Source organism: Choloepus didactylus, chromosome 13 (genome assembly GCF_015220235.1).
Source record: "Choloepus didactylus isolate mChoDid1 chromosome 13, mChoDid1.pri, whole genome shotgun sequence".
Lineage (NCBI taxonomy): Eukaryota > Metazoa > Chordata > Mammalia > Pilosa > Megalonychidae > Choloepus > Choloepus didactylus.
In genome coordinates, this window is record NC_051319.1 from 37,541,279 (window position 1) to 37,549,755 (window position 8,477).

The window sequence follows — 8,477 nt, forward strand, 5'->3', positions numbered from 1 at the left end:
AGCCACGCCAGCAACAATCAAAACTCAATTTTTCCAAAGGCAATTTGCTCCACACAAGAAGGTAGGCATGATTCAAAGAAGAAACAATTTGGGTTTTTCCTGTCTTCAAAATGTTTATCAAATCCTGCATTTTCTCACAGGCTTTTGAAACATGTAGAAAATAAGAAATATTCCAATGAATGAAACATACAAAATGTCAGTAATAAGCAAGACACAGTCCTTTGGGGAAATGGCTGTTAAAAAAAAAAAAAAAAAATCCAGTCCATATATGCAAAATAAGCAAGGAAATTCAGTCTTTTTTTCTTCTTTAAAAATCCATTTTTCCTAAAATATCATTCCACAAAATTGGAAGTGAAGGACTAAAAGGTCAGGAAAGGAAAGGGAGGAGAGGGAGCACACACCATTAACACAAAAAGGAGTAAAAGTTGTACAAACTTAAACAGTTTATAACAGACTAGGGTCATACTCCAAGGTACCAAAGGCTGGTTGAAGAAATTCACTGCTCTGCAGACCTAGGGTTTGTACTGCCGCGTGAAGATCAGCAAAGAGCAATTCACTGCCTTGGAGCAATCCCCCTTCCCACTCCAAATCCTGGTTTCTGCACCATGCCTCCATGGGGAGGCCCCTTATTCCACCACCCAGCCCACCTTGAGGGCCTCCAAGTCCCCTCAGGCAGTTGTCTCAACGGTCTCCTTCCCTGGCTGCTCGAGTCTTCTTCTCTTCCACATTCAGATGAACTTCACCTCTGATCATGATGGGCCTGTTGCTAAGGACCTTCTGAACAGGTTCAGAGCCATCAAACACAACAAAACCAAAATTAGGTAACTTCCCACCACTATTAATGCGCAGCTCCACCACATTCCCATAATTATGAAAGAAATCTTTAAGTTCTGATTTGTCCACCTCATGAGGCAGGTTGCCAATGAAGAGCTGGTGACTGTCAGGCTGTCTCATAATTCTTCAGGGTTCAACATCCCCTTGCTCTCTGGCCTCATGGATTGGTCTAGGTCCCCTCTGTGGAGGATATTTATTCATTGTTCTTGCACTCTTTGATCCCTCTGAGGCCTCTGTGGTGGAATCTGAGATTCAGGCTTGGACTCTGGACAGGGCTGTGAAGCTGGTATTTTAACAACGTGAGGTGGTATTCCAGTAACTGGAACAGCTCCACTGGGTGGAAGGTTCTTACTGGTCACAGATGCCCAAGAAAATGTCCTCAAATCTTCCTGTATAGTCTGAGCTATGTCTGTAGGTGCTGGAGAAGAACTCTTCTGAGCATCCTCAGGAGCAGTTTCTTCTAATACTGGTTCACACTTTTCCTTTTGGATTTCAGATACGGGTTCTTGTTCTTGTTCTGGTTCAGGATCGGGCTCTGGTTCAGTAACAGTTTCCTCTAAATGTTCTTCCAAGTCATTGCTGACAGTCTGATCATAGAAAGTTCCAGGATCATCAGGTACCACCTCTGGCATCTGCTGTCTTTCTTCAGGTTCCTCCACTTCTTCCTCAGACTCCTATTGAGGCTCAGTGACAAAGCTACCAAAGACCTCATCTTGGTATCTGAAGATATCATTGTGAACATAGAACTTATTTGCAACAGAGCCCTCAGGAGCAAGGACAAAAGTTTGCATGAATCTCCTCAAAGTCTGGTTGTTATTAGAGAGCAGTCCCATCACCTGGACCACCATGCCATCATTTAGAGTTGCATGAGCATCAACATGGCAAATCTTAGTGTGGCAGTTGGTGAAGTTCTGTGACATCACTTTCCTATGGATTTCTTTCTGTCCATAGACCGCATCTGCTGGTTTTCCATTTGAATCCAATTCCCCGTGGACATAAGAAGAGTTTTTTCCATAAAATCTGTGTAGCATGTCTGGGGCCTGGTTCAGCAGTGTATAATAGTGTCTCACAAATTCCTGCCTGACCAGCAGGGGACTAGGCTTCTCCATAACCATTGCTTTGATCAATTCAACCTGTGCAGTTGAGTGGGAGAGGAACAAGCTTTGCTCCACAGGAGGATAGCTAGCAAAAACCCCCCCACGCAACTGCATCCGCACACCAGGTGTGCCAGTTTGAATGTATTATGTCCCCTAGAAAAAGCCATATCTTTGATGAAATCTTATGAGGCAGACATAATAGTGGGGATTAAGTTGGAACGTTTGGATTAGGTTGTTTGCATGGAGATGCGCCCCACCCAACTGTAGATGATAACTGATGGGATATTTCCATGGAGGCTTGGCCCCACCCACTGAGGGTGGGCCTTGATCAGTGGAGCCATATAAACGTGCTGACTCAGAGATGGAACTGATTGCAGCTGTGAGTGACGTTTTGAAGAGGAGCAAGCTTGCTAGAGAGGAACGTCCTGGGAGAAAGCCATTTTGAAACCAGAACTTTGAAGCAGACCCAGCCACGTGCCTTCCCAGCTAACAGAGGTTTTCCAGACACCATTGGCCATCCTCCAGTGAGGGTACCCAATTGCTGATGTGTTACCTTGGACACTTTATGGCCTTAAGACTGTAACTGTGTAGCCAAATAAACCCCCTTTTTATAAAAGCCAATCCATCTCTGGTGTTTTGCATTCCGCAGCATTAGCAAACTAGAACACCAGGGTTGTTTTTTGGTAAGATGAGATCAGGAGTGTCTTGTCTGTTCAACAAATTAGTGACAGGGAAATAACCAAGTGAGTGAAGGCTTAAGTTAATATGAGAATTTTCTTCACATAATGGAAGGACTTTCCTGTAAAAGGTAGACCAGACTTAGTCTGTTTGGTTTAGTTCAAGAGGAACAAAGATTAATGGATGAAAGTTATAGGAATGCAAATTTAAACTTAATATGAATAGTTTTTTAAAAAATACCTTCGAAACTGAAATTTTCTATTTTATTATAGTGACTTCCTTGATATTATAATTTTTCAAGCAGAATTTTGGTGACCACACCAGCTGATAATATTTTAGAGGGAGAATAATAAAAAGAGAATAGAAAGAGGCTTTATACCATCCTTCTAGTGAATCTTACCTTTGTCATTTTCTAGATTTGTAAATCAGTTAATCTCTCTGAATCATTGTTTATGAATATGCTTTTGATAAGATTGTTGGTAACAATTAACTTAAATAAACCCTGAAAAGAATCCAGCAGAGTGGCTGGTCCTTGTGATGACTTGAAGCTATGTACCCTGGAAAAACAAGTCCTTACTCTTAATCCATTTCTGTGCTTGTGATCCATTGTAAATAGAAAGTTTGGATGAGGTTACTTCAGTTAATGTGTGGCCCAACTGAATTAGGATGGGTCTTAATTTATTATTGGAGTCCTTTATAAGTAGAATAAAATTAACACATATGGAGAGAAAGCCACAGGGAACAGTCAGAGGCTGACAGTCAATGAAACCCAGAAAAGAAGCCAGGAGAGGCCGCCATGTGCACTGCCAATGTGACAGAAAAGCTAAGGGCCAAGGGTTGCCAGCAGCCAGCCCCAGAACACCACGTTTTTCTGGGAGAAGGAATCACCTTGACGATGTCTTGATTTTGGACTTATCCTAGCCTCAAAACCATGAGTCAATAAATTTCCACTGTTTAAGCAACCCGCTGCACCATATTTCTTTCAGCAGCCAGGAAACTAAAACAGTCCTTAATAGGTGTGCAACAAAGGACATTTATGTTAATAATAGTGATGTAATCGTAAATATTATATATATATATATATATATATATATATATATATATATATATATGAAAATTTGGTTCATGTTTTACTGGCTGTTCATATTTGAGCAAATGTAGAGCCTAAAACTCTTTATTATTCTTGCTTTTTCTGATAAATTACTTTGGATTAAGTATTTCTTAGTTTTAGAAGTTGAAATTGGTAACGTGATTCTAGAACAATTAGTAAAAGGAATTTAAACTGGACCTAAAACTCACTGTAAACTGTGGAATTACATAAAAACAGAAAACTTCCAGAGAAATTAATTAAGACAAGAGATATTTGGATTAAGATCAGAGAGCTAAGAAAATAGCTAAAAAGAATAAATAAACTTACAGGTAATGCAGCATCTAAAAAACCTTGGAAAAAGGGATCACATGCCTTAGAGAGTCTCTGTATACGGTGAAAAATCTGTGTTGCAGAGAAGATGGAATTGCATCACAGAGGAACGAGAGGGCTTATTGTATATAATCCTGTGCTTTGTCCTATAAAGGGGACTTAATTCAAAGGAATTCCTGATCAGGTTTTCATAATTTGGGAAAGTGTGATTTTGGTCTAAAACCACAATTGGAAAACAAGTGCAAAATCTTCTAGATTTGAAAAAAAACATATACTCTGGCAAGGTTGAGAAAGCAAGAACTCCTAAGAATGGAATAAAAAAGAGAAAGCATATAAATGGAGGCAGGGAAGAGGGGAATTATTATCATAATCTGATTAATGTATTCTGTTGGAACAAGGAAGTGTTAAGAATTAAGATTGTACTGATAATTTACCTATTTTACACAGTTTCAAAACTAAAGTGTGCTTACATCCTTCATAATCTAAGCAACTGCTTGAGGTGGTGCTCAGAAATGGGGAACAGAAGCCAATGGAAAGGATCAGGCTATGGTCAAGGGCATGCTATTTTGAAGAGATATGACTTTGAAAATTGCACCAGTAATACTGGAATGCCAACTGGGAAAGTCTATGGAATCCATAATGAGAACTCTTGTCTCTGTTCCATTTTTATAGAAGCTGCACATGATAGGAGGTTGATAATTGTATCACTCTGGTTTTCTAAAATATTATCTGGACCTGTTAAAAAGTCCTCTAGGATCAAGCAAATTTCATATAAGATTTTCTTGTCTTAGAATAAATTATCATTTATAAAGGATAAATATAAAACAGTTTTTTAGCCCAGGGCTAAATAAAATTCAAATTTGTCTCCAAAATATAGCTTCTACCATTAAAATTAGGATTATGGACTTTATAATGGCTACTAAATACTTATCCTGCAATTCATTTCATTTTTGGAAAATATGACAGCATGTTAATTATCATAAAAAGCACCTTTCCATTCAAGATATGATATTATGTTTATTTAATAAATTTCAAGGCAAAATGATCATGTGATAAATTATTGACTAATAGGATGCTAGAATATGCTATAGTTTAGTGTATGAAAATATACTAAAATACTAAAAATATGAAAAAAATAGAACACTTCATTTTCATTGTTGTTCAGTCATCCATGTTCCAATTTATCAGAAGTGGCATGTATTAATAAAATAACATAAAAATAAGTAATGCTTCAATAACCAAAATGTCCTCAAGTTTAAAACTATATAATATAATTAATAATAGATAATAGTATTTTGATCTTTTTTGACAATTCATTTAAAATAAACTTTTATCTTTTCTTAGTCACTAGGTAATTTATAAGTTTTTTTTTTTTTTTCTACTGGACTTGTAACAAGTGGCATTTCAGATTTGTCCAAAAAAATGTTCTTAAATGTAAAGATTAACCCATAGTACAAAGGTTATTTCCAAGTCTTCATCATATGTATTTGAGTTTTCTTTGATATAATTATTTTAGAAAATTAAATGTTTGTAGTGATTTACTATATAGTAGAAATAAAATCATGTGTAAAGCCTGGATCAGAGTGAATTCTGAATAATGTTAAATAAATAAGACAGATGGCAAAAATTAGAGACAAAACATAAGAATCCTGTGTGTCTTCATGGTCTAATCTAATTTGTTCAATGCAATTTTTTAATCAGAACATTTGTTTCAAATTAGCATGTTCTTCTGTGGGACTAACCAGTCAGAAGAAATTGAAGAAGAAACATTTAATCATAGGAAATGAAATGTTCTATCTGTCAGGCCTAGTTCTAGTCCTGGCTTTGGTGCATGCCTGGCTTGTGTTTGGAGCTAGTGCTAATCTCTTGATAGCTGTTAGTGTCAACTGCCTGCAGAATTGTCTTTACAATTCTGTCAGTCTACAGAGACACATGAATCTCTAGCTGGGTAATTAGGAGGACAAAAATGAATTGCTCAACCTTCTGAAGAATACTTGAGGTTTTAACATGCATTTCTATGCAATTCTCACAAAAATTACCATGAAAATTTTAAGACAGATGATTTTGTAAGGCTTGAGTTCCTCAGAGAGAGAGGAAGTTCCTTAAAAGCCACCTGAACATGGGGGTGGGAAGATGGGGTAAGATGCAATGAGGAAAAAGGAGTTTTTCTTCTTCTTAAGTTTCATTTAATAAATTTTAGAACATTCTTGTAGGGTTATATGAGTTAAAGCACTCTTGGTTATTTAGTTTGTTCCAACCATTCGTATTCTCAAAATTCACTGATAAAATAGCTGTAAATTACTTAATACTTACTATCTGCCAGGCACTCAGCTGGTCTATATAGATTTTCTCATTTAATTATGATTAAAAGAGTGCAATACTTCAGACTCATTTTGTAAATCAGGAAACAGTCATAGGGAGATACTTTTTGGGACATTTTTATCTAGGGGTGTCTGCTCCACTCATTCATATAACTGTATTAAATTCACTAGGCAATTGCTAGTTACATTAAACCTAACTTCCAAAAGTGTTTCTCTTTTATTCTGTCCTACCACCATGACTGGTGTTTTTCTTTGCATGATAGCTCCATATACTTTTCAAGAGTTTTATTGTTGCTAATCATCTTTAAAAAAAAAAAAAAAGCTTCCAAATTTCTAATTCAATCTACTTGTATAGTATTCCACATAATCATTTTATTATTTTTCATGAATCATTCAAAATAGCATGTGCCACATACTAGAAGCCTAAGTCTTTATCCAACAATGCTAAAATGCAGTAACTATCTTTTAAAAAAAAATACAGTCATAGCTTCTTTCCCCTGAACTTTATCTTACTAGTGTTACCAGACCAAGGCAGTGGATTCTTTTGCCTGATGCATTCAATGACCAATTCCTGAGACATTGGGGTTTCAAAGAGAGAAAGAGTTTTATTGCTAGGTGTGCCAGTTTGATTATACTGTGTCCCCCAAATGCCATTATCTTTGATGTAATCTTTGTGGGCAGACATTATTAGTGCTGATTAGATTGGAATTCTTTGAGTGTTTCCATGGAATGTGCCCCACCCGATTGTAGGTGATAACTGATTAGATATTTCCATGGAGGCATGGCTCCACCCATTCAGGGTGGGCCTTGATCAGTGGAGGCTGACAGGCAGAGGGAATTCAGTGCGGCTGAGAGCAACATTTCAAAGAGGAGCTACATCCAAGAGGGACACTTTGAAGAACACCCAGGAGCTGAGAGACAGTAGCTGCAGCTGAGAGACAGTTTGAGATGACCATTGAAAGCAGACTTTTGCCCCAGAAAAGCCAAGAGAGGACAAATGCACCAAGAGCAACTGACAGTGACATTTTTGAGGAACTGCAGCTTAGAGAGGAATGTCCTAGGAGAAAGCCATTTTGAAACCAGAACTTTGGAGCAGACGCCAGCCACGTGCCTTCCCAGCTAACAGAGGTTTTCCGGATGCCATTGGCCATCCTCCAGTGAAGGTACCCAATTGTTTATGTGTTACCTTGGACACTTTATGGCCTTAAGACTGTAACTGTGTAACCAAATAAACCCCCTTTTATCAAAGCCAATCCATTTCTGGTGTTTTGCTGTCTGGCAGCATTAGCAAACTTAGAACACTAGGCGTGAAGCAGAACAGATGGCCTGTCAGTCCAAAATCTGTCTCTCCAAACTGCAGTAATTCTGATAGTTCTATAACATCAAAAGATGGGCAGATTTTAGGATAATGAATACAATGGTCCCAGATTATGTAGTTAGAAGTGATTTAATTAATGAGATTGTGCAGATTGATTACATGGTTAGTCACAGAACATATGTAAGAAAACGGCAGCCTTAATATGATGATGGATGCGATTTTTAGTATTATAATGAGGTATAGGTGACTTGTAGGTTAAAGTCTAGGCTACTGCACCTGTCAAGTGGGCCCATTTTGGTTAGATCCAGCTTTGGTTATCAAGATAATTTTGGATTTGGGTGGGTTAGTTCTTGGCTGACCCAAGACCCTTCATTAATAGACATTAGGGGATGTCTTTAGTGATTATAAGACTTTAAAGTTGAAAAACTAGAGAAATGGGTACAAGTGAAGGTTAGTCACAAGGTTTTTACAATCACAAGGGCACAAGATAAAAGCTATACAATCATTTTCAGAGATCAAGGCAGCTGGATTATGGTTCAGGTTTCAGATATTTCCCTCTGTCTACTCTCATATACCAGAAAGTAAAAAGGATTATCTGTATAATGATTCAGTAATCATAACCAATCCTTAAATCCTGAATTCCCAATTATGCTATTAATTTTATTATTTTGCACTGTCAAAAGCCCCCATGTGGGCCTTTCCTGCCAGCTCCCCCATCCTGCCCAGCACTGCTCAGGCTCCTGGTGCTAGCTCTGAATTCCAGGCTCCTGCCACCCCAGTGCCACCACTGCCTCCCTCCAACCACCATC

The 8,477-nt window shown here is 37.9% G+C and overlaps 1 pseudogene; it reads right to left on the reverse strand.

The window, feature by feature from the left end:
* Window positions 1-553: 553 nt before the first annotated feature.
* On the reverse strand, window positions 554-1,949 carry LOC119508187 (annotated as a pseudogene).
* Window positions 1,950-8,477: the final 6,528 nt, after the last annotated feature.